This window comes from Falco punctatus (genome assembly GCF_963210335.1).
Source record: "Falco punctatus genome assembly, chromosome: 8".
In the NCBI taxonomy this organism is placed as follows: domain Eukaryota; kingdom Metazoa; phylum Chordata; class Aves; order Falconiformes; family Falconidae; genus Falco; species Falco punctatus.
The window spans coordinates 2,677,129-2,702,778 of record NC_137588.1 but is presented as its reverse complement, the minus strand read 5'-3'; the positions used below and the strand labels follow the sequence as shown (position 1 = coordinate 2,702,778).

Genomic DNA, 25,650 nt, shown 5'->3' with positions numbered 1-25,650 from the left:
AGAGAGCTGGCAACAAAAGGCAGCCCTGTGTTTCTCTTACTTGTAGCAAGCACCGCTCAGGTACCCGCTGCCGCCCTTCATGTGCCAAACTGGCTCATGCTCTGACTTAAAGATGGGATGTCGGTGTGTTCAGAGGGACATGTGAGGACAAGGACATTTGCTCCCCTGACACAGGGATGAGTGCTCTCCTTGCCGCAGAGTTTTAGCAGGCAGGAGGCAGATGTAGGCAGGCACATCTGAGGAGGGAGGGCAGGGAGGAGAGACCCCGCTGCACACCAGCTGCTGGGATGCCTTGGGATGCAGCATGGAACCAGCACTGCCTTCTGCTCTGACCTTCAAACCCAAACTCCCCAAAGGTACAGGGATCACTTAACTTGGAAAAAGAATGAACCGTTCTTGTAAAAGCACCAATGCAGATGGCTACCCCTGGTAAATCCTCGGGTTGGCTGTGAAATCAAGACTTCTGCTTGGCCAACTAGGATCAGGTCTGCTAGTTTAGGCTGTTACATGGAAAACATACCTGGAAGGGGCTGGGGAGCCGCCAGCTTAACAACAGCCATTGCAGAGGGAAAATCACTGAGGCTTGGTCTCCACTAACACATAAGGTGGGAGCTCTTTGCAGTTACTGCAACAAACATAATCGACTGCTGCCTCGTTTGCACAGTGGATGGGTTATAATTCAAGGAAATGAGAAGCGATTTCCAGCTGGCTGAAACTCCCTGGCAGCTCTGAAGGGTTTGGGTGTCCCAGAGCGAAGCAGAGACTGGGGGACTGCGAGGATGAGCCCTCCTGTTTTCCAGGCTGAACAGAGGTACCCAAAAAACTCCTGCTATCCTGAAACGTTTGGTCAGGATGGCAGGTGAAAGCCCTAAAACTACTTTGCAAGCAAGTAAAAGTAGGTCACTGCCGCCTGCAGCTGGCACTCAGGAGAACAGGACGGTTGTCCATGAAATGACTTTGTCTTGTATGGTGCACATCATGGGAGAGGTAAGGTCATCGTTGGGGGGAGCACAAAGCTAGCATACAGAAATTAAAGTGATTACTTTTTCTCTTAAGTAGCAGCCAATGCATGCATATTTTTTTTTAATTAGGGCAGATGAAAAGATAATCTGTAGAAAATTATCTGCATTGAGAAGGTGAACAAGGGAAACAGTATCTTCATGAATCTGAAAGAAATGGGGAAACCCATTAGCCTGTCTCTATGACATTGTTAAGCCTTTTTCTATTACATTTCTTTGTGTAATAGCTGCTCTTTTTAAACACACTGGCATTTTTCATCTAATCTGACGATGATTCAAAGCATTTATGCATTCTACTTATAATATGAACCACTGGTCTTTCACCACAGGGTTCACATTTAAGATTAGACTGCTGTGATTTTCACTGCTGCTCTGGTTGAAGGTCATTTAGTTTAGGAAATGGAGAGGGCAGTTGCCAAAAGATAATCTCTCATTTTACCTGGCAGTTGGCTTTCATGTTCAAATCATGGCATTAAACCCACTGCTATAGCCTGCCTGTAGTCTAGCTTAAAAAATAAAATAGCTGAGACATGCTGCAACTGTTTCTCAATACATTTAAATCCCTGCTTTTCCAGAATGTTTGCTTTGCTAATATGGCACTTGCAGAGCAGGTCTGATTGATCGCTCGTGTCAAACACAGTGCCCAGCTCATAACTCCATTTCATGAGTATGTAATTTATGATGTGTTGGGTCACATTATGTCATAATAGTACCCATAACAATTATACTTTCTTTTGCTTTTCCTTCCTCAAAACCACAAATTCTCGATATCATTTTAGAATGAAATTATTTTCTTCAAAGTTCATTTTGCTCAGAGTGGTGGAATTGTGATTAAAAAACCCTCAAACCACCAGCCCATCAAGCCTGGCATTATGTATGTTCACCAGGGCTTAGTTTCTCTAGTTAGGAGAAGAAAGACAGCGCTCTCGGTAGTTCCCGTACAATAACGATGCATTCAGAGACACGTGAGTGTTCTGGGTCGCTTTAAGCAAAATGGAGAAGTCAGGCTCATCACCAGTGGCTACAAGCTATAGCTGAAAATGTTACAAGCGACACTTTATTGAAAGGTCGGATTGCTTTTTGAAAGGCAGAATACCTACATAATTCCATGTTCATTGCCTCTACCTGCTTTCTTCTGTTTAACTGCATCCAGATCATAGGGAATGCTGCTATATTTCAGAGCCTATCTATGTCACATACAGTTTTAGAAGAGCACCACGGCAAAGGGAAGGGAAATGTGACCTCCCCCCTCCACCAAACCGTCCTTAAAGACAAAAATCTGTAACGTGGAGTGACATCGGTATCGCACGCGCACCCGGTGCAAAGCAGAATGGGATGGAACACTCCCACTTTGCCATCAGGCATTTCCAAATGTCCTCTGCGCTATCTTTGCTCAGCGTATTTTAAGAAAAGGCTGGGAGCATTAAACTGCGTTTAGTGAAAAAAGGCCAACATATGGCCTGCTCTGCGTGATGGCTGCTCGGAGAGCAACATGAAAGCAGCAGAGAGGAGCGGTGGCTTTAGCAGATTTCCTTGCGTGTATGCGGGGAGCACAGCAGGTAACTTAATTGGAAGGGACAAAAGGCATCTAGGGGCCTCTCTGTCTTGAGGGCGATAAATGCTGGAGATGCTGAACCTCCCTCTGGAGGGCTGAACAGCAAGTTCAAAAGTGGGTAGAAATTTCCATCCGCTGCCTAGCATTTGAGCTTAAACAAAAGATAACTGGAAGCTGGTTTCTGTGGTGTTTATTATAAGTATTTCTAGCAGCAGAAGGACACAGTGCTCCATCCCGAGGCTTTATAGGGTGTGAAGTCCATGGTTTCCTAGATTGCAGGTCTAAGCAGGATGCTTGGCTTGTGGCTTGCAAGCAAACTACCCTCCCACTGCTTGGCAGTTAAAATCCGCATTAGACTAGCAGTAAAACCCTGTAGCCTACATCTTCTTCAGGTTTTCTTGTTGCTTTCCAAAGAATCTGTCCGGTTGGCTTTTAGCTTTTTATTCTCTGAAGGTTTAAAAAACATCACTGTGATGTGCCCATGTGAGTCATAGGCCGGCATATCCATGGAGAAGTATGTAACGGTGTCTTTACTGCACATGAAGAGCTACTGGATTGCTATAGCATGCGCGAGCCCTGGAGGCTGTGGTACCCCGTGCCCAGGGTGCCTGCTTATGAAGTGAAAAGCTTTGCCTAATTAAGGAAACTTGTAGGAAAACTGATTTGTCACCAAGAAGCGGGACATGGAAGACCCTTTTACTTTACCGAACGTGCACTTAGTTTTCCAGGTGATTGTGGAGCCTCTAGAAAACACGGCTCTTGCCCTTTCCTTTTGCACGGCGCGTAATGCCCCCTTCTCCTGGAGAAGCAGAGCCCAGGCGTGCTCCAGGTCTGAAAGCTGCGGTACCCCCTGGCCTCCTGTCGCCCTTCTCTCACGTGTTTCAGCTTTCGGAGAGTGCAGGGTGGCTACGGTTGAATTGTTTTCCTCAAGAACATTTCCTAAAGCCTTTGTGTTCACCTGATTTAAGGAAAACAAGTATAGTTGAGAAACGTGGCTTCTAACCCCACGTTTTCACTTAGGGAATAAACAAAGGAGAAACCCTAGAGTGCTTAAGATGCTTTATGGGGGTTTTGTTTTTCCCCTCTGCTGGAAAGCCGCCTGTATTGCCTTGCCAGTACTCCTCCCGTGTGACTAGTAACAAATGTTTTATGAACAAATACAGAATAAAATGACCTTGATATACCTGGGTAGAAATAAAAGAAGCTATCTGAATATAAAATATTTATATTCATCGGGAAACTATCTGGCACTGTTTATACAACTTATTTACTGAACTTGGATAGTTAGGATCAGCCTCTGGAGGTTTGAGGAAGAAAAGAGACTATTCCTGACAACCACTTGAAGTAAAATTTTGATAAGCATTATTCTAATTTAATTTAAAAAATAGAAACACAAAGACCCCTCTGAAACAGGACTTCAACTTTGATTTTTAGCCCTGATAAAATCAAAGGAATTTCTTAATAAAAGGAATTCAAGCTCCAGCTGATTTTATTAATCATTTTCCTCAGTCTTTCAAAGCAAAGATTTATTTGATACAAAGAGTTTTCGATAAAGTCACCAAAAAAGCGATTACCAGATTTTGTTTAACTGAGTTGCTCTTTGCTGGAAATTCATGCAAGTGTTGCACAGTTTTAGCAATTGGCACAGCATTCCTCCTCATTGGCTTTTGTCATCACACAAAATAAATAACTTAAAACTCCAAAGAAACTATGGGGTTTCTTTTTTGTTTGTTTTATTGCACTTGAACAGTTAACTGGAGTGAATTGGAACTGAATACTGCAAAGGCTGGGAAACGCTGCTGCCTGTGGTTAAGCTGAGCTGAATGGCAGCATAAAGCTGGAAGAATTCAAAAGCGGGTAAAATGGCAGCTGTAACGGCAAAATAGTGTGAGGCCTTGAGTAGATGCGCTTTAGAAGAGCATTTTTCAGTAAGTGTTGAATGTCATCCAGGGGTACTTGCTACGTGGTGTCGGCCTCAGAGGAAGCAGCTGGTTCCCGGAGCTTTCCATGGCCTTCCCTTCTCCCCTTCCCCGCTGTATGCTCTGTACTATATTTGACTTTTCCTGTGGGGTAAAATTTTAAAGAACTTGCCATCAGTCAATGAAATATTTTCTATTTATCAATATCCATTTTTGAACCAAAATTTATATCTCAAGAAAAGGCAATATATCTGGTGGTTTGCATTCTGTATTACTTCTGGATCTGGAATGGAAGTCGATACGTTATTTTTATTGCAGTTTTGTCGACATACAATAACAGAAATCAAGGCCAGGAAAACCACTCGAAGCTGCATGCGTACCTCCAGTAGGTGGGGTCTTTAGAGTCTTCCTTTTAATTGTGTGTGGCCTGAGGAGAGATGCTCCGGGTTTGGCTCTGACAGTGGGGGCGATAGGAGCTCAGTGCCAGCCTGGTTGGCTCCTCCATCCTCAGTCCAAAAATTGGTCCCCAAAACTGCTCAGCCTACTGTGGGTGGCACGTGGGGCCTGTGGGAGACCAAGCATGGGGGGCTCGCCGGAGGTGCCTGAGACCCTCTGTCCCTGTGCCCGGCTGGAAGGAGCGAGCAAGGCGCCTGCTGCCCTGGGCCGCTTGGGTCCTGCGGGCTGCGCTCCCAGCAGGAGCGGCCAGGAGGAATGCGGAGCTGGGTGCTGCCGGCCTCCGTGGAGGGGGCTCGCCCGTCGCAGCAGGGCACAGCGGTGGTGGGCAGGACCAGCTTCCTCAGTAGGAGTGCTTTCCCCCGCGTCTGGTTTTGGGTCAAGGCAGTGCTTTTGAAGCAAATTGTGGAATCGTCCCTTCATGCCCCAGTCTAACCTGAGAGGCAACCTCCAGGAGGGCACCCAGCGCTGCATGGTCCCTGAAGAGCATCCATCTGTATCCAAGGTCCAGATCAACCCAGGCAGAAATGCACAACTCAAACGTAAATCCAGTAGATGCTGAGTCCACGGCATTAGCTATTTACGACCACAGACCCTTTGCTCTTGCGCTACAGCATTTGCAACTGTGGATGCACCTGTATCTCTTAAAGGACAGAACAAATGGTCATTGCCAACATATTCTTTGTTGCCTGGCAATTATCTGTATAGTTCTGTGATGAAAGACTAAATTTCCAGCATTGATTCCTTTTATGACCTTGCCAGAAAGTATTTATCCCACTTTAAATTCTGGCTATCAGCTGTACGTTGTAATAGCCTTGTAGAGCATTGTACTATTTTTTGTAAACCGTTGGTAAACAGACCTGAGTTCATTACTGTCTGCATCTGAGCAGGTATTTTACCCTGTTTAAATGGCTATTGAAATTGTCTCTTTACATCCGAATATTCACATACATGTTGCTGGCAATTGCTGCAAATTCAAAGACACATTTTTTTTCTAAAAGGAAATCGGCAAACAAAATTAGAAAAACTTGACACCATAATAAATCAGAGCAGCAACAAAATTGTAAAAATCATTTGTAATGACATATTTTGTTGCTGTTCTTGTTTGCTAGATTAGATTTCTGCTAAAGGTAATTGAAGAAAAAATTGTTCTGGTTAGAGGGATAAAATACATTAAAATTAAATGAGCTTCTTGAACTCTGCTCAGGCTTTAAGATATCATATCAAGGAATGAAAACACGTTAAACAACTACAATAGTTACTTTGTGTGGGTGACCATAAAATGCAGATGGTCCAGCCTTTCCGTCACACCACAGGCGAGGCTCCTTGAGTAATGGCTGCGACGTTTGGGCAACATGAAAGCACGGGGTCCCTTCGCTGTTCTCCACCTCTATTTCAGATGGCCCCTTGTGTCCTGCCCAAACATGACATTTGCAGGCTGAGAATCGGGTGGGAGCTGTGGGTGTCACTCGGAGCATCCCACAGGCCCCCAGTGACTTGGTGCTGTGAGGGGAGGTCTGGGCTGCCGGCACCTCTGTGGGATTGTGCTGGGACGTAAGTTCAGGCTCCGATTTTATGCCTTTTCTGTAAAGGAACATAAAACTGAACTGCTTTTCTTCAGGGCAAACTTTTCGTACCTCTTTCAAACACTAGATAAATGCAAACAGGAGGAAAAATAATTCCTCAGAAAATAAATATCGAACAACTAAATATCTGAGTAATTTTAAAAGTACTGGATCTTTGAGAAACTCTAAGCCTACAGAACTCACGTTTTCCAGTTGTTTCAAAACACAATACCTTTTGAAATATGCTTAATAGTTCCCCCTGGCTCAATTTGGAAGTAGCATATGCTTTGTATTATTAATTTATTAATTTGCTTTGATGCACAGTCTCCCGTTAAGTATACCCCACTGCCCCTCTTTTTTTTAACCTTCCTTTCTCTTCTGGCCTTCTTTCCTCGCTTTCTCCCCAGAAAGACTCAGGCAGGCAGGCTAAGAGTTGGGGTTTGGGGGTTTTGTGTTTGGTTTGCTGTTTGTTTGGGTTTTTTTTTAAGAAAAAAAGAGCAAACGAAAATGTAAGCAGTTATGGATGGCAGTTCCCTCTGCAAGTGGTATGGAGGAAGAAGCAATAATTTCTTTTAAAAGCATCTTTACACATCTGTAGAAAACTCTTGAATTTTTTCTTTTTTTATTGTTTACTAAATCAAAGAGAATGCATCTGAGGCTCATAGTGATGATAGCAAAAATTGCAAAGACTTTTCATATGCAAAAAGACATTTTTTGTATGACTGAAGATTGGAAATGTATTATGCCAATCTTGTATTCAAAGACCCACTTTGCAGGGTTTGAGTTCTGTATTATGTGACTTTCTGGAGGCTTTTTGTTTCTTGGGTATTTTCTTTCTCCTTCGTTTTCATGAGGTTTGTATTATCAGTGCTTCGTAACGTTTTCACAGGGTCTTTCCTTTGAACCCTGCACATGAGATGAATGAAGGAGCTGGTTTTGCTTTATGTATCAGCCTTTCTAACAGGTCTTCTGGCTCTGGAAATATCCCCAGAATTCAGAAAACTATCAGGCCAATCTTCATCAGCACTTTAGCGCTGGCTGAACGCTGCAGCACACAGCTTTGAAATGTGAAAGATCTTTCTATTCCGCTATTATGCATCTTGAAGGGATGTGTTATCTCGGTGTCAGGGGATTTGGAAGGGGAGGGTGAAGCGCTCACTAGAACCGCAAAATATTTTTATGACTGAATGCCATGTTTTAATGAAAATTGTCAGCTCCACGCAGTTCAGGGTTGCTCTGTATTGCTGTTGCTGCTATTTGGATGCTCTCTGTCTGTAGCGATCCATCAGCTGTTCGAGATTCCGGTGCCGGTTCTGCTGCCAGGTTGCCTGCTTCCTGGGCTTGTGCCCATCACCTGGCTCACCCCGAAAGCTGGGCTTTTCTTTGACCCACCTCGCCGCTGCGCTGGGGGTGGGTACGTGCCTGTCACACCGGGCAGTTCCTACAGCTCTGGGTGCAATCTCGGGCCCCGTGGCATTGGGGTCTCTAGTCTTATTACCTGTTGTTCTGCCTTGGTGCCCCGTTTTATTTGATATTGAACTAAAGAGCATTTATTACTTTCTTGCAACTATGAAACTCCCCTCTCCAACCAGCATGGCAATAACAGCTACTGTTAGGAGGGAACTGAGAAGCATGAACTTGAACTTTGATTATTTTTATTTTGATTCATGCACAATCGGGTAGGGGTCAAGACACAGGGAAATTCTTGTGGCGCAATAAACAGAATATTTAGACACGGTCATGCCATAAATGTCAAACGAAGTGGTGCCCGTTCCGACCCCTGCTGTCCCCTCGTGCCTTCTGGTGCAGCAGCAGACGAGCTGGGCAGGACTCCGAGGGCTCGTCCCTCACAGGTCAATGGGTTCCACTTCCCGCTGCGGAACACGGGCAGGGATGGACTCGGGGATAGGAAAGCAGATCTTGAAGTGGGGGTACCACTCCTGTAGCAGGACTGTCAGAAAAGATTTCCAGCATGTTCCCTCTCCGCTCCTGTGCAAAGCCTGGCAGCTTCAGCTTGCCGCCTCTGCAGGCAGCTTCGCCCCAGGTCAGCCCATGCACCGACGGAGACACAGCTCGGGCACGTGTCTCATTCTCTGGACGGCTACCGGGGCCATCAGGAGGCGTGAACTGCAAGAAGTTAATGATCTGTTCTTACAGTCACTTGCAGTCTCTCTTTGGCCTAAGGCAGCCAAGTGCTAGTTAGCTCTTGCCTACTGCAAATTACCTCGAGCAGAACAAGTTGGCTTGCTCAGAAATAAGAATCTGTTAGTTACAAGCAACCAGGTGAAGAAATATTGACTGCAGCTACTAACCCATGCACGTGTTAGTAAGCATGTGAGCATCAAATAGCCAGCACAAGGTAAAAGTAATTGATTTTGAAATAAAACCCATTCAGAAGGTTAAGGCCAGATAACCTCTTGCCACTGCCAAAACCAGCAGCTACCAAAATGTAAATCAAGAAAGATTTGTCTCAGGAGCTCCTGCGTTTACAAGTTACAGCTATATTTTAAATTGAGGGCAACAGGGATCAGTTACCTATTTAGAAGTTGGTGCCTTTTAACTATCAGCAGTTTCTGTGCTAAATGAGAAAGATACAATTACAAGAGCTCAGAAGCAGTTTTTTCTCTTGATTGCGCATTTGGATACATACATGAGGTAGCCTTCAGCGTTCCAGCATCTCAGAATCCTTTTCATAAACAATCCAAAAATTGTCCTGCAAAGCAAAATATATCTACCTTACTGACAGATTCAGAACAAATTATGCTATATGAGGTTGATTTTTTTTAATAATTAAAAAAATTTGCACAGCTATGCAGATGTTTCAGCCATTTGGCTCACTGTAATCAAATATGGTGAAGAAGCTCAAAGTGCATTTCAGGTTTATAGCACGTCAGTTCAGCTGGCTTGACTGCTTTTTTCATAGCAAGTCTGGTGGAAAAAGCATTCAGTAGAGCAAAATGGTGCTGCTGCTAATATTAATAATAATACTTAGCACTTCAATAGCATTTCATATTTTCAAAGTGCTGTACAAATGCTAATTAATTAGGCAGTGAAGCTGAATGCCAAATAGAGAAAAAGCCTTGTGTCACTGCTTGTAGAACAAGTTAACTTGATTATTGCACTTTTAATTTTTTTTTTTTTTTTTTTACTTGGGAAAGCACTAGTAATTCAAGGAACAATTCAACTGCACAGGGCACAGCAGGGGCTGGGGAGCACAACTGCCATGAAAAACCAAGGATCTGCTGATCCCAGAGCTGTGACAAGCTCTTGTGATTTTAGTGTTTGCAATGAAAGCAGGTGTCTTTATTCCAGGAGTGAAGTCTTAGTTCAGTGACAGAAGCGGAACAATAGTTTTCCCATTCTGAGCAAAACAGTTTGTTGTTTTTTCTGCTTCCACTGTGTGGTACCCCCTTTACCAGTTTTTCATCCTTCCTCTAACAAAACACTCACATCGCCTCAAACACATCTTCAACACCTTTGCTACTAAAACCCCCCAAGTTTACATTGCTTTCAGAGATCGCGATGCGCCCACCTCGTTGTTTGTTTGGCCGGCAGGTGAAGCCCGCTGAGCGGAGAGCGGGTGGCCGGTGGCATCCTGGGGCACCGGCTCCCCAGGGTGGCTCTGCTCGTGGCAGGGAGGTAACGGGACCTGCCAACCCCCCCCTCTCTGCTCCTCTGCAGATCTCATGTTAGCTGAAAGAGGAAGGCTGTGCCCAGGGAGCACCTGTACCAGGGCCATAAGCTAAAAGAAGTGATAAAGAAACTTCAGCCCTTTCACAGGGGTTGGTAGTGCTGTTTGCCAGTTCCTATAAAATTATTTTCCAAGGTTCTGTGCAGCCGATACGTGCTAAATGCAGTGTCGGTTCTGTGTTTTGTGTTTCATCACCACTGCAACACTCGGAAAAGCCAAAAGCACCCGCCTTGTCCTTCCCCAGCAGGTGTCCCTCATGCTGGCAGCTTCAAGTCTGGGAGGTGTCTTGTAGGAAGGTCGCTTCCCCAAGGGCTGAGTTTGCTTTTTCCTGGAAATGATCTTTCGGTTTCAGAGAAAATAAGACTTGAATTACAGTTAAGACCCTGGGCTGTGCACTGACAGCATTAATTTTGCACCAAGTGGCATAGAGACATGAGTCATCCCCCAGCAGACGGTGCACTGACCCAGCGCGGGGTCCTCCCCTGAGAGCGCTGTCACCCAGGGGTGCCGCACAGCTCCGCGGCCGGTCCTCCCCTGCGGCCGGCACGGGTCCTTCCTCCGAGCCAGCCGCGATGGGGGATGCAGCTCCCGGGAGGAGGCAGCACGGTGGTACTCCTGCTCGGGAGCAAGGACATGGGGAGTCAGTCTCTCTTGCTGTCGGTTTTATTTGTTATTTATATTTTTTTTAGCCTTTCATATTGACCAGCTTTGCTGGTTTGGTCATATTTTTCAGTATTCTCAGAAAATATTTTCTTCTGAAGAACGTGAGAGAATCTGTACAAGTGAGCTGTGAGTTAGCAGGGCGAAATGCAGATCGGGTCCAGCATCTCCAGGGCACCAGCACGTGCTGAAGCATTCCCTGGAGCCCAGCTCTCTGCGCGTTTCACTCCGGAGAGTTGCCTTCCAATGCAAACAAGCTTCTAGACTATCAGTAAATGACATCAGAAGCAAAATTAACCTGACTCAAAATAAATTGAGCAGCTGCTTTCAAAGATGCTGTACTGATAATCTGTCTGCATAAAAGAGCATCCTGAGATGGTGTGGTAGGCAATATTTTCCCAGTCTCACATCCTTTCTTATCCTTAGGCACATCCACACCGTAGGGAGGACAGGGGAAGGAATCATGATATTTAGACAAACTTATTCACATTTAAAAGGGACTTTACAAACTCTTGTAACTAAAACAGAGGTAGAAATAAAAGTAAAATATAGTAGTCCTCCTTTTTAGTTCTCTCCCAGAGTTAATGAAAGATTTGTTACTGTTTTTGAAAGAAACAAGTATTTATGCTAAAAATGCTGCTATACCAAGTTGCTGTTGCAAAAAGACAGAAACAGGCTACTGTTTTGGAATTAGCAGTTAAGGAATTTTCTTTGCTGGCACAGATTTTTATTTTTTTTTCAATTGCTTGCTATAATTATTATGATGAAACAGCAGATAATTGTTGGTCTGACCACCAGGCCTTTGTTAAACAATTAATCTTTGGTTTGATGGAAGCAGTGTGCCTAGCATCCTATTTTCGAATTGCCTCTTGTACTTTTCTTGGCTTTCTCTACAATACTAGGAAATCACCATTATTATATTTTTATGTAATTTCCATATGAGCAGCTCCTTTCCTCTATTGAAATAAAAATGCAAGGTGCTCCCATAACTTTGTTGACAGCATGTTGCGATGATCATTTCTCCTACAATACTACTCAAAAAATACATACATTGACAACTGATTTTTTCCAGGCTTCCATTTAGAGAGGGAGGAGAATAAGTGGTAAAATTGGTGGAATTACCTTTTTGTGAATAAATAATCCAGCCAATTTATTTCATTTTGTGGTTGGCAGATCATTCTAAAACTGCCTGTGGTTTCCGTATTGGTACGATTTGCTCACATGTAACCACAGAAGGTAACTGGCCCCACAGCTCAGTGCCAGGGATTTGGTCACCTCCTGATTGATCCTGAGTGGCAGAGTAATGCTCAGGGTGGGATTGTCCACTGCAGTCTCAGGAATTGTTCTTATTTAGCAGATCACCCAACCGAAGGCGCTCACGGCAATGCTTGTAATCAGTGATCTATCTCTGCAGGAGTGACGGTGCCTTCTCCAAGCGCCAGAATGTTGAGGAACCCACATGCCAAGTGTTTAAAAACCCAAGGGGCATATGCAATGGCATGTATTTAGCAGCACTGTTTAATTTCCATATTATTTTGAAAAACACAGTGTTAGTAGTTTTAGTTAGTAGTTAGCAGTGGCTTCGGGGGGGGAGGGGGGAGGCACGGTTCCTTGCTCTGCTCGCTGCCCTCTGCCAGCCAATTCCCTCCGTGGCAGGAGGCAAAAATGCTCCCAAATCAAAAGCTAATTGAAAAGTTAGGAAAGGTATTACAGGACTCCCCAATTCTATGGAGGGATCGGTGGTTGAGTGCTAATCAATTCCGAATATATTTCTTCTGGGACCAACACTTACTGGCAAGTAATTATTCTTTAAAAGATATACATCATAATGGATTCTGCTTCCCAAGAATAGTCTCCAATGATATCTCCAGGAACAATACAGACCAAAACGGGCATCACATTGTCCCAGTGAAAATGGGTATACTTTGATTATATTAATATTGCTGGACCAGTTAGGTGGAGCTGCTCATTTGCAATTAGGCTTGCTAGGTGCTAACTCTATTAACGCTCCCAGGTAGTAGCTCTGTACCAGCACTCAGATGCAGAGCCATTTATCTGCACGCCCGTAACAGAAAGCCATAAGGTACCTCTGCTCTCCCCGGAACCTCATCCCTGTTTGTGCTCAGACCTTATAACACACTTATCAAGCACTAAAACTGCTCAAAATTTTTACTGCTCGGTGCAGAGTGCAGGTGTGTCCATGTAAATAAGAGTCAGTGTCAGCTGTGTTTGTTTACTTGCTCAAAAAGTGCTGGTCTGTCTATATCTTTGCGCTGAATTTGCTACAGGCTTCGCTTTTCTGTGGCATTGAGGAAAAAGGAAATTAGTGCGTGTTGTAGCATTATATATCCTGTTGTTAAAAGTTTATCCCTTGATTTATGTTTTTCTTTTATGAATGTGTATGTAAATCTAGATCTTGTCTGTCCTGCAGACACATGCACACACATGCAGACTTGGCATTTTGTACACTCTGTTGTAGCTCAATAGGTAAAGGATTGCCTCTGGGTCCTCTCCGGTCATTCGCCCTCCACCCGTGCCTCCCTGCTTCTCTCCACCCAGTTACAATCTGAGTTAACTCTTATTTTAGCTGAATTAAACGTGTGCTCCCTATTCACCATTCTAAACTCTAAGCTACCTAAAAAATATTTGCAAATCTTTTTTTGCACTGAAGCTACATGCAAGAATCTTTCTTTTCTGGAGTCATTTCTACTCTCACTTATCTCAGAATACAGCCAACACATCTGCACTGAAGATGTACAGTGGGATAAGCAAAACCAGAATCTCACTCATACAATATAAATTACTTTTATGTCTGAAGAAGTCATTATCTAGTGTCATAAGAAAAGCAATAATAATTTCCTAATGCTTCTTCCAAGTGACATGGGAAGCATCAGACAGTCTGAATCTGTTCTGTAAAGTACGGGAGATGTTAATGAAGATTAAAACTGAATTAGTGGACATAGCAATGCAATCACGGCAAACGAAAGCAGCCAGATTATAATTGCAAACACTGTTCTGTGGCACGTTCTGTCATGTGGAAGCAAAAATAACCATATTCTCCAGTCCCTTTTCAGTCATTTTTATGAATGTTGCATTTTGTTCCTCTTCCCCACTGTACAAGCCAGGTGTTCCTTTCTGCTGAAAAACAACAATACATCATTTAAGTGAAGTTCATTTTTTGAAGCTCAGCGAGTTGAGGCTTTCTCCATTTCCCTGGCCGTATCCAATCAACCAGCGGAGGCACTGGCATGTGTCATAAATTTTGCTGCAAATATGGGCCAGCTGAAACGTATACCAATTCAGAGATCACATCTCCTCAGCATCCCACTAGGCAGGAAAGGAAATGAAATGTGTGTGCTGTGTTCTGCTGGAGCAAGAGGACGGAGCAGGAGCTGAAAGAAATTTGAATTCTTCACAGGAAAGAAGAACCTCTCTCCAAAGAAAACTTGGAGAAAAATTAACCCCCAGAACACTGCCTACACTCTTCTCCAAGAGTCTTTCCTCCAGCGGTGTCCGAGTCCAGCTCGCCTCTTGCGTGCAGTGATTCACCCAGCTGCCCCCGTGTTGCCCCAGTGGCGAACGCCTTTGCTGCCTCACACGTGAGGCTGCTCTGAACTGGCTTTATGAGCAGCGTCTGGGAAGCAGGTTGAGACTGAAAGCCATTAATAATTGAGGGATTCTGTGATGAGTAAGAAAGTTTGCTCTTCTGCCCACATAGCAGTGGCTTTTGTGGCTCTTCCATTTACAGTCCAGGCTTCCAAACACTGAAGAGCAGGTCGGCACATCTGCAAGGCTGGCTGGCACTGCCATCCTGGTGCCATGTCTGAGAGGAACAGCGTGGAAAAAGAGACAGTTACTTCTGCAAGTAATAGGTGTTACCGCAGGATGCGGCCCAGTCATCCAGCGGTATGGGAGCAAATGGGCCACTCCTGTCTAGTCCCCAAAACAACCACCCCTGGCTCTCGAGCAAGATGCTGTCAGGAAAAGTTGTACTTACCAACCTGCTGACCCCATGACCAAATGTGTGTCCCAGGCACACTCCTCCTCTTCTCTGCAGGGGTTTTGTGGGGCTTCTAGACTTGCCTTGCTCATGGAATGATCATCTCCCTCAAGTCTGCCACATTAACCATTTTCTCAGCAGAGCCATGCAGTCTGTCGAGGTCACAAGACTTTATCCATTTACTTGATGCTACAGTAAGCTGAAGGTCACATTCCTGAATAAAGAAAAAAAAAAAAAAAAAAAAAAAAAATCCCCGGAGGATAAAGAAGTGCTTTGTCTCACAAGGAGGGTCTGGTTTGTCGATTCAGCCCTTTGCCTGCCCTGGGATGGCTATGTGGCATGCCCACCCTCAGAGTCAGAATTTGTCACATGAGGAGTAGGACGCGTATCAAATCTGGAGCTTTTGTCATCCCGACAAAGTCAGTCCTCACTTGTCTGACCTTGGCCTGTGGGCTATGGGGTCATTCTGCAGTGATTTCTAGTTTCTGTATTACCCATTTTTTCCTCTCCATTTTGGGAAGCAGAGGTCAGGGCAAAGTCACACATCTAAATGACAGTTTCTTCTTGCTGTTGGGGATTAAATGTTCTCCCATGGCCGCTCTGTGGTCTCTACCACTGGGCAATGAGCAGTTCAAACACTGAATGGTCTGAGCAAACACAGACACTACAAAATCCCTTGAAATCTGAGGTGCAGAGGGGTCGGTTCCCAGTGTATTTATTTCAAGGAGTTTCCATGACTGTAATGAACTCTATGCAAACAACTACATGTCCTCATGTAGGATGTAGCCAAAGCAGGGCAGGGGGGAGACAAGGGGGAAAAAGAGAAAAAAGGATTTAACTATGCTTGGTCACTCTCTGGATTACTTACTTTTGTCTGTTTGCTTCAGGGTTTTTCTCTTAACTCTGCATCAAGGATATGTATTGACTTTGCTGAATTATTGAAGGTAGTTGCAAATGATGCATGAAATGAAAAATCCTTCTTCACCCTTCGCACAGGCTGCCAGCAGACAATCCTGTGCAATCTCTGCTGAGCTGCACTGTGATACCAGGTACAGATACCCACACAAATCATCGCATTTAATGGTAATGGGAGTTTCTTTTCTTGATATTTCTCTTACTCCTTTCACCAGTCGCTTTCAGAAGAACTGTGCCCTCCTGCCAGGGCAGTTGGCATCACCGAAAGCAGCTGCACCCACTATAATCTTATGTTGGTGGAACTGGGGGTAGCATTTGGGACCAAGCCAAAAAATACAGGCAGCCTTCTGGTGTGCTTCTAGAAATCAGCTTCTCTCAGGTTTCTGAGCGTACATGTGTGTGTCTTTTAATATTTATTAAGGAAAGCTTGGCAGACAATACATTAAAATTACCTGGAAGCTGCTACAGCATCACATAAATCTGCACAATGAGAAAAGGACTAATAAAGTAGAAGGATATGAACACCAAAGAATAAACAGAATTAGAGAGAAACAGTTACTAAGTTGTAGGAGGAGGGAGAGGTATATGCGGGGGAAGAAAGCCCAGCTTATGCAGGCGGGGGGACGGGGCGGTGAAGGATGAGAGGAGGAAGCAGAGAAGATGGTGAAAGGTCGCACCGTGACTTTCTTGGGATAAGCCCCGAAGAAAATGTGGGGTGTGTGAAGGTTGTGCCACATCGACAAGAGGTCTAGGAACAGCACGTGTCAGGCCTGAGGCTGTGTAACGTATGGGTTCGCTTCTTTTCCTCTTTGTAATTGTGCTCTACCCGCTAAAGGGATCTCTGTGTTGAAAAGCTACATTTCCACGTAGCTACAAACCCAAAGCGGTGCCGGCCTTTGGATTGCGCAGCACACATGGGTGACAACCTGCTCTGGAACGACAGGAGCTTTGTAGCAACTTACGTGCTTCTTTTCTGCATGGTGTTTATTTTAGCAAAGCATCCCTTGCCCAGAGGGCCCGCACCCAAAACATTATATTTGCTTGATATAATTTGAAAACCTTCTGAAAAGATGTATTATAAAAGCAAGCAATAACATTAGGGTTTGGAGTTTAATTGTGACTGCGCTGCACAGCTGCTAACGCCGTCCTTTTCAGAATTTATGTCCTCATCTAGGTTTTTCAGGAAAACTTAATTTGAGGAAGTTCTGTTTATCAACTTCCTGGCTTGTTGTCAACAGCACACTGCTTGCTTTTTAATATGAGGTGCTAATTATGTTTTTCTCAGACTTCAATATAAATGAAATGCATTTGGCAGTTGCCAACAGCTTCGCAGAGCATGATAATGCCATCGTGCAAACTTTGAGGCTCTCTGAGCATGAGCTTATGCTTCTGCGCTGAGCAGCTTACAAGTACATTTCACACCGCAGACAAGAAGTGACCTGCAGAGGTCACTGCCAGAGGAGCCTCTTCTGCAGGTGTTTTGGAGAACACAGAAACCGCCAGAAAGTGTGATTGATAGCACCCAACATCAGAAACGCCACTTCTTTGTGACGGTGGAGCACAACAAAGCTGGTCTTTAGGGAATAATCTTGCAGCATTTTCAAAGAGCTTGAATCAGCCTCAGCAGGAGCGCACCGGTGAAATTCCTCCTTGATCCCCAAACTGAAAAGACCAGGCAAGGGTGAGCCATTCAGGAGGGTGCCTGCCTTTTGTTTCTAGCTACACACAACAATCTGCACGCTACTGAGCCCCACACCACAAAAATTAACGCTTAGGTTCGGTGAAGGTTGATCACCAAAAACTTTCTGAAAGGAGTCTGAGCACAAAGCAAGAGGCACGCAGCCCCGAAATCCTTTTGCCACAGCCCTGGCAGTGATCTGCTGAGGAGATCCCACCAGGAGATCCTCTCAGACATGGGCTGCCCAAGTAACTCCTAGAAATCTTCAGTGAGAGATTATTAAAGGAGTATTGAGCCTCTTCGGTTCCCACAACAAAAGAAAACAATTGCAGGACAGAAAGGACGGAATTGATAAAGGCTTGAATGCAATTTGGATGTGGCACAAGAGATGGAGGTAACCTGTTTTCCCAGCCACCACATTAGGGAGAGAATCGCATCAGTGCAAGACAATCCTGCAGCTTCCTTTGCCAGTGGCTGTCTCAATAGCAGTGTTTTGAAGCTAAATAACCTGTGGGCTGCTGCGCAGAAGAAAGGATGATGAGGTATCGATTGCGTTTTAGTTAGCGAGAGGGAGAGTGAAAGGGCACAGTCTATTTTTAATGTCTGGTTACCGCCACGGATGGAGCGAGACCCAGAAAGCCTGGGAAGCCTTTGTTTTGATCAGAGGTAATTTCACTGAGGTCTCCATAGCCTTTGCAAATATGTCACTGATATCAAAACTGGAGGACGGGGCAGAAAGGTGATGTGGAAAGCCGTAATTTGAAATTATTAGGTCTATTTGGGGTTAAGAGATTGTTGGGGTTTTTTTTTAATTGCTTTATTATCCTTTATATTTTTAGAAATCAATCTCATTTCAGTGATATTGCACTTAAATATTATGCTCTTAAACAAGACTTGCTCTCAGTTTGTTTACAGAGAATCTTGAAATGGGAGAGGCTTTTTAACATTTCTGTACTTGAAATCAAATTTTTAATAATCCCTTTTGCAAAATAGGTTTTACATCTTCCATGCTGATATAGCTATAATCTTTCCCCCTATCATAATTAAACGATGCTTCCTTGACATTTCCGCCTCCTCCTTTTCCTTTAGATTAAATATTTCTTTAGAAGAAGTAATGCGACTTGCACTTTCCCTCCTGCTCCTGCTGCGCCGTCACCCCGGCTGCAGGACTGGGGCCGTGTTTGTATTCACCGTGCCTGCTTTGTGGCTCTGTTTCCTTCCAAAAGCTGTAATGTTTGCATCTTCCCGGCAAAATCTGCTCTAGGACTTGTGTGCGATGATGACAGGATCATTTACAATGTTCACCTCCCTTTGAACAGTGTCTTTGACTGATCCGCCTGTGCTCGCGTGGTGGTTGCCCTCCTGAGGATGCACAGAAGTGGAGCACCTCTGGGGATGCCTAAAATGCTCGCCAGGCAACAAGGATAGCGTCTTTTTCCTTCCCCCAGGAGCCACTAACCATGCACAGGCATAGGGGATGAACACATATTTCTTAGGACTGCAAGGAAACAAAGATAATTCAGATCCCTGAAGAGATTTGTGATGCAAAAATGTGTCCCTTCTCCCTACCCAAACTAAAGCAAACTGACTTCTCTAGTCAGTTTGATTTAGGTCAGCATGGCAAGCGCTACAAGTGTTGCCGAGCCCTGAAGAGGGACAGATTCCTCAGAAATGAAGGTATGGCCAACGTAAACGTGCCCGCTGGCACCCCGCTGTCTGGTCCCTCATGATTTTAGGCCATTACATCACCTACTGCTATTTCCGTTGCTTCTCTTCTCCCTACCTATGCTTTTCCTCAGGCTTTTTCTAAGCGTACAATTAGGATTATCTGGATGAATAATATTTTCTATAGTTTAAACAGGGGGGGAATCTCTCTCAATCTGTCCTCCATCACGCTGGCTGCGGAGTTGCTCCTGGTGCTGGCCAGCGTGCCACGAGGCCAGCCCGGAGCCCTGGCATGGATCCCGCACCCCGGCTTCGGCTGCCGCCTCCCTCTCTCTGCAGGCAGGAGAAGGCAGGTCCTCGGCCGGGACAGCGGGTAACCTTCCTGCTGGCGCTTGGGAGGGTCCTCGCTGGCACCTTGCCACAGCAGAAATGCTTTGATAGCTGCTCTCAGGGGCAATACAAGACAAAGTCAAAAGTCAGGAGGGACCGTGGGAAAGCGCTTGCTCAGTGGGTATGTGGATTCACAGGCTACCTGGAACACCTTTCTTCTGGTCACAAAACCCACATTGTTTGTAAAGCCTTGAAAAGAGTGTGTTGGGGGTAATTTGCTGCTCGTGGTAGACTTTAGAAAAACTTCCCCAGCCCTGTGAGGCAGGAAGGTTGTCCCTGCAATGGCACAGGGAAGGAAATTTGTGTTCCACCAGTGGAAGTCTGGGGCGACCCTCCACGGAGGTGCCAGAAGGCACTGAGGAGTCTGCTCCAGATGCTTGCTGCCTGCTTAACGGTAAGCACATAAGTAGCAAAGAAAGGAAAGGAAAGGCCCGACCAGCAAATCAAAACTGAGGGAGAACCCAAACTGGGGCTGAACCTTGCAGAGGTGGGAAGGGGCACGGCGGGAGCGCCGGCAGCATCGAGCCCAGCGTTCAAGTCGCTCTGCCCTGCGCTGGGCTGGCCAGTGCTTGCGCCATGCGCCCAGGGAGCTCGCTCTGACTTTTTCCCTCCATTTAAAATTTGCTTGTATGATCTTTATGTGCAGAAATTCTGGCACAGCTACATTCCACCCCTGCCAAAATGCGTGCCTCGTTCATGCTTTTATTCTTCTCAACATAATCATTGTAATTTAATTTTGCATAATTAAAAAAAAATCCAAAACCCTCAGGCTTTAAATAGCCTGATCTTTTTTTTCTGAATGAACACCGATATTCCACTTTTATCATTGTATTCATACACTTGAAATCACTTGCCATTTCTTTCTGTGAAAATTAATCTAATCTCAGGAAAAACAGTTAATTCATTTTAGTTAATCCAGTTCTCTTCTGAGTTTAATTTCCTATGTGAGATTTTTCCCCTTTACTCATGTGTTTCTTACAGTCACTGCATCAAATTTATAACTCACCATTGCTTCAAAGTTATGACTCACAGTTATGTCATTAAAAACAAAAATGGAGAGAAACTTGTGAGCTTCATTTATTTTGACTCATTATATGTTTTCAATTCTAAATGTCAAAAGTGCAGCAGAACTTCTGTCACTTCTGTTCATATGAAAAATATTAATAAACCAAGTAAAATAGCCCACACTGGTAAATGTGAATTCTGAAAAAATCAAAACGAAAAGCTGAAACTCAGCCCATGAAAACAAAGGGAAATAATCCTGAATTTTTTATCAGAACTGTATTTGGTCTACATTTTTGAATATATTTGTCATGCCTCACACACACAAAGAACAATCATAATTCAGATGAATTTTTTTTTTCAGATTAAGGGAAGAAGCAAACAAAAACGAAGACATAAACAGCTTTTTTTTATTATTATTACTGTGTGCTTGTTGACTTTGATGGAGTTACTTCAAAGACTTTTCATTTCTTCCAGCATCAAGAGAAACATCAGACTCTAATTCTTCTATACAAAAGAGCTGCGTTTGACTCAAACATTTTCCATCTTGAACTTCCTTTACCAGGTAAGAGAAAACCTCAAGTGTCTTCTCCTAAAACTGGTAAGGAAATTGAATAAATTTCAATGAAAAAGCAATCTGTGTGCAGACAAAATCTAATAGAGGGCAAAGGATGGAAACTCAGTAGGAAGTTTAAAGTGAGACAAACAACCAGAAAATCATAGAAAATCCTCTTATAAATGAAAAAATTAAGATTATTATCTCAGAGTTGAGGTTTTTTTTTTTTAAAGAATCTGTAAGTGAAAACAACTGGCCCAGGCCCAGTAGCTGGGCTCTGGACTAAGCACAACACAGCTGTGCGGGGCGGCCTCTCTGGGTACACTTTGCTTCAGAGCCGTAACCGCTCCATCACGCCATTTGCAGTTTTGCAGACGAAAGTGGTTGTGCTGAGATGCCTGTCTTTGCTGACAAGTCATTTTGTTTCCTTTCAAAGCCAGAACACCGGGGCTTTGCAGTGGTGATTTTCATGGGATTTTTTTTCTGATTAGGAAAGACAAACCACATCAGTCATGACTTCTAGTTCAGTCTGATCACTGCTTAAAATAACCTGGTACTTAAACCTTAATTTACGTCAGAAGCACAGAGAACAGTGGTATGACACCGTAACCTTACCCACAGTTTCTAAGACCCACGTGTTTAAAGAGTGACAAATGTCCTTAAATGCAACTGTTTATTTTGCAGAGAGCAATTTCCAGGAATCTGTCTTTATTCAGTCAGTAAAAAAACAAAAGAGATTGTTTCAGCATTAGGATAGATTAACTTCCCATTAATTCTGTGTTTTGAAGACTAGCATGGTACCTGCATAAACTGTATCTCTAAGTTATGTGTATTGTGGGGCGAGCAGGGGGCAGCAAAAAAGCCCCAGCTAACTATGGCTGTGTAAAAAAGCTACTAAATGGAAATATTTTGACCAAGAATGGGGCATTTTAGTACTCAGGCTTTGAATTAATATTTGGTGCTCTTTGAAATCAATAACACAAAGTTTCTTTTGGGCTAAGTACGTCAGTGCTTTTTCTGGTTTAACAAAAAGAAAAAACAGTGCCAGGAAGATGCTGCCTAATTCCGATCCCATCCATCCAATTTTTACTTCAAAATTTTCCTGTACTAGCCTGGGTCTGTCAGATCTAGTGCAGAATCTGCGGTTTCAGGAAGACATATAGCACCAACGAATGGTATTTGCTCACCGAGGAAGATTGGCGTTTGAATGTGGTGACAGGTCTTTATAAATCGCAGTGGTGGGTGGCAGAGCAATCCGTAGGAAAATTAAGACTTTTTATTTTTAGGAAGGTGGAAGGGCAATGTGCTAAGAGACCAGTCACAAGGGAAACAGAAGTGGGGTGGAAGAATATAGGAGATAAATTATGCAGGACAAGTGGAAAACATAAAAATCCACATGGATAAAATTAGAGAACTAGAGGAAAATTTCTGACTCAGGTGAATCCTGAAGTCTGTGATTCAAACTGAGGTTTATCAATCTGTAACAACCAAGAAAAAAAGAAAAGGACTAAAGAGGTTTCCTGAAGGAAAGAAAAAGTAAACTTCTGTCATGGGAAGCTGGCTAAATGTCAGTAGTTGGGGTTTCTGCAGCTTTCTGGCAGGCAGAGCTGGCTGGGACCCGCAGCTCCACGGCTGAGCCCTGCCGGCGCTCCCTTACCAGTGCCCGGCCTGGGGATGCCAGGAGTCGGGAGGCGAGGGCAGAGGCTGAGTTACAAGGCACCGAGGCATCTTTCCATGGGAAACGCCACCATGCAAGAGGTTTTTTTGCCTAGATGTAGCCAGTCAGGCCCCAGGGCAGTTATTTTCCTGGCTCTTCTTTCCATTTTGTAATGGGGGATGGCAAAGTACAAAGGTGCCAAAATAACGTCCAGGTGAGTCAGAAAATAAAGACCTTAAAAGGACTAAAATATCTTACGGAAATGAAAAGATGTCTCAGTTTAACTTAAACACGGCACCAAACGGACCTCGCCTTTAGCCCAGGATGGTGGCTGTCCTGCGTCTCCCGCTGGTAGAGCTTCGTGGTGGCACCCTGCCTTGTGGCAGCACCCAGTCCCCAGAGAGGCGAGAGGTTTCCCACGTGTGCTCGGGGTAGGAGCTGCTGTTCTCAGTCTTCTGTAAAGCTTGCAATGATTGTGGTGTCTTTGGACTGTAAAAGGATCATTAGCTTCCCACTGCTCTTAAATGTTTATCGGTCTCCTTTTCACTCCAATTGATTTTCTAAACACAGGTTGCCCTGGAACTGAAGCATTGATGTCTCTGAGGAGCTGGATACACACGTTTTCCTTCTGTCACCAGGTGAGGGCAAGAGGAAACATTTGCTCAGCCAGAACTGCTGGAGAAGAGGTAACTATGATGCTTGAAAACAGTGGTACTGTTTTTTTCCTGCATTTCTCTCAGATGCAGTGTCCACTGCACTGCTGATCCCTTGCACCTCTAACTTCCTTGTTATTCCTTACCAGAGCTCTTGCTTTACATCAAAGGTGCACCAGGCAGTTTAAAAATACTCTAGGATTTTCTGCATTTTTCTTTGTATTTTTCTTGTCCCCTTTATTCCGTTCCGCTTTTCCCAGTGCAGCTTACTGGTATGTACCCATCCACAGCTTCTGTCCTGCTATGGGAAACTAACTGATTTGATGAAAAAAAAAAAAAAATTGATGGCCTTATAACTTTTCAGACAGGGAGTAACACAAGAAACACATAAAGCATAAAAGTTAGCAGCTTGAGGGTGCAGGTGGAGTAGGAAGTTCTAGTCTGAGGTCTTACTGATTTGGGCAGAAAGTCATTTGGGAAAAATAATTCCTTAATATAAAAATCGGAACCAGCACAGCTGAGATGTGTGAGTTTTCAGATGTACCCATCTATATGAGATTTGACCCAAGAATCCTGAGGTATGTCTGCTCTCTTCTTCACCCTTACACTTTCGATCTTCTACCTATGGAAACTGCTGGACCTCATTTGACACACAAAGAGGAAACTTTGTCTTTCCTAATAATTAACATCCTTTTTTGATGAAACTATTTTGTAATTTTTGTTTGATCACACAGTGTTCAACCTCAATGGGAAACATTGGCCAGCCAACCTTCTAATTTCCCCGGACCCATATTGCCCTTGCCTGTAAAGTCAAGAAGACGTCTTCAGAAAACACCTTCTTGCCTAATATGTTCAGCAAGGTGGGTATCTGGGTAAACCTTCCCCGCTCAACACAGGTAACAGCCAAGAGTAATATCAGAAAAGACAAGCTGACATCGATAAATTGGGCAGGAGCGGGTTTTACATTCTAAGTACAGTAAAAAAACATATAGAAAGGTTAGGAAATAAAACCTTATATAACAACACTACAATTTCTTCCCTGAAATGTTTTGTACTGTATTCATTCTGGGGTATTTACTACTATAAAAATATTCTGAAAGGGAAAATACCTTTGAAACCAGTATTTTAATTTTCTATTATTCTATTATTTGTTCTTTATTATTTCTTTTTTATTTAATAATCTATATTTTTAACAGCATTAGTGATTTTAACTTGTAAGCCTAAATGCTTACTTTTGTCAGACAAATAAACTAAACCCAAACCTAAAGTAGCCTATTATGTCTGAGAGGATTTTCTCCTGTTAATTGAAAATGAACTGGAACTAAGCTAAATTACTTGAATGTTTAATCTTTCTTTGCTACACTGAGGTTACTAGCGGGTGCAAGCATAGACACATTTCTAAATAGAAATAACAAGCTATTTAGTGTTTCAGCTTTGGTAAATGCTGAGAAGGGCAGTGACCTGTAATACCAGTAAGAGCATGAGCGTTTCAAACTCCCAGGCATTCGTGCTAAAATACAACTTCTCAAAGCTTAGATTTGTTTGTAGCTGAGGGAAATGTTAAAGAAACTTCTTGTAAGAAAGCTGATTGCCTCCATCATTAATGTAGAGAGAATTTAATCTTCAGAAAATTGAACTAGTTTGCAAACAGAAAAATAGAGAAGCTATTTTAAGGATCAAGCAGCAGGATAGACTGGATCTCCTGTCCTGTGGGCAAATTATAGCAGTTACAACTCCCCGTGGCGTGAAACGCGTGCTAATCCTTCAGGCTTGTTCTCCCTGTATCATCAGGCGTTTCTTACGTGCAGCACGCTGAGGCTGGTCTTGGAGATAAAGTACATGGGAGCAATTCACGTAGGAGAGTGGATGGAGGAAATTGCCCTGCACCCCTAGGGAAGCTCTCACCACAGAGAAGGCAGGAGAGAAGGTCGCTCAGAGGAGAAAAGGTGCATCTGGCAGATAGAAGGTAGTTGAATCCTGCTCTCAGGAGCAGAGGGGTTGGGACTGTTGTCCAGCAGAAGCTGGTTTTGCTGGCCAGGGATGAGGAGAGCTGGGGAGGAGCGCAGCTCTCCACTGCATCTCAGTAAGGGAGGACACATGTCCAGTGAGCCATGCATTAACAAAAGTCAATACTGCACTGACACAGAGAAGCAGAGGCACTTTACATTTTCTTTACAAAAAAACCCCAAACTTACACATCTCCTAGACTCGTTATTTCCACTGGCAGGCAGTTCCCCTGTCTCACAGCACTTCACAGCCCCTTGTTAGCTTT

General features: G+C 44.0%; 1 long non-coding RNA gene across 2 annotated transcripts in view; it reads left to right on the top strand.

Annotated features, from left to right (window-relative positions):
• Positions 1 to 2,949: 2,949 nt before the first annotated feature.
• The window catches only part of LOC308068553, a 35,196-nt gene continuing 12,495 nt past the window's right edge, over positions 2,950 to 25,650 (top strand). Inside the window, exon 1 of one of the 2 annotated variants that reach the window (XR_013930006.1) lies at positions 2,950 to 24,238. This is a non-coding gene — a long non-coding RNA (uncharacterized lncRNA). Of the gene's footprint in view, positions 25,345 to 25,650 lie in introns of both variants that reach the window. The other variant, XR_013930007.1, reaches the window with a different exon arrangement.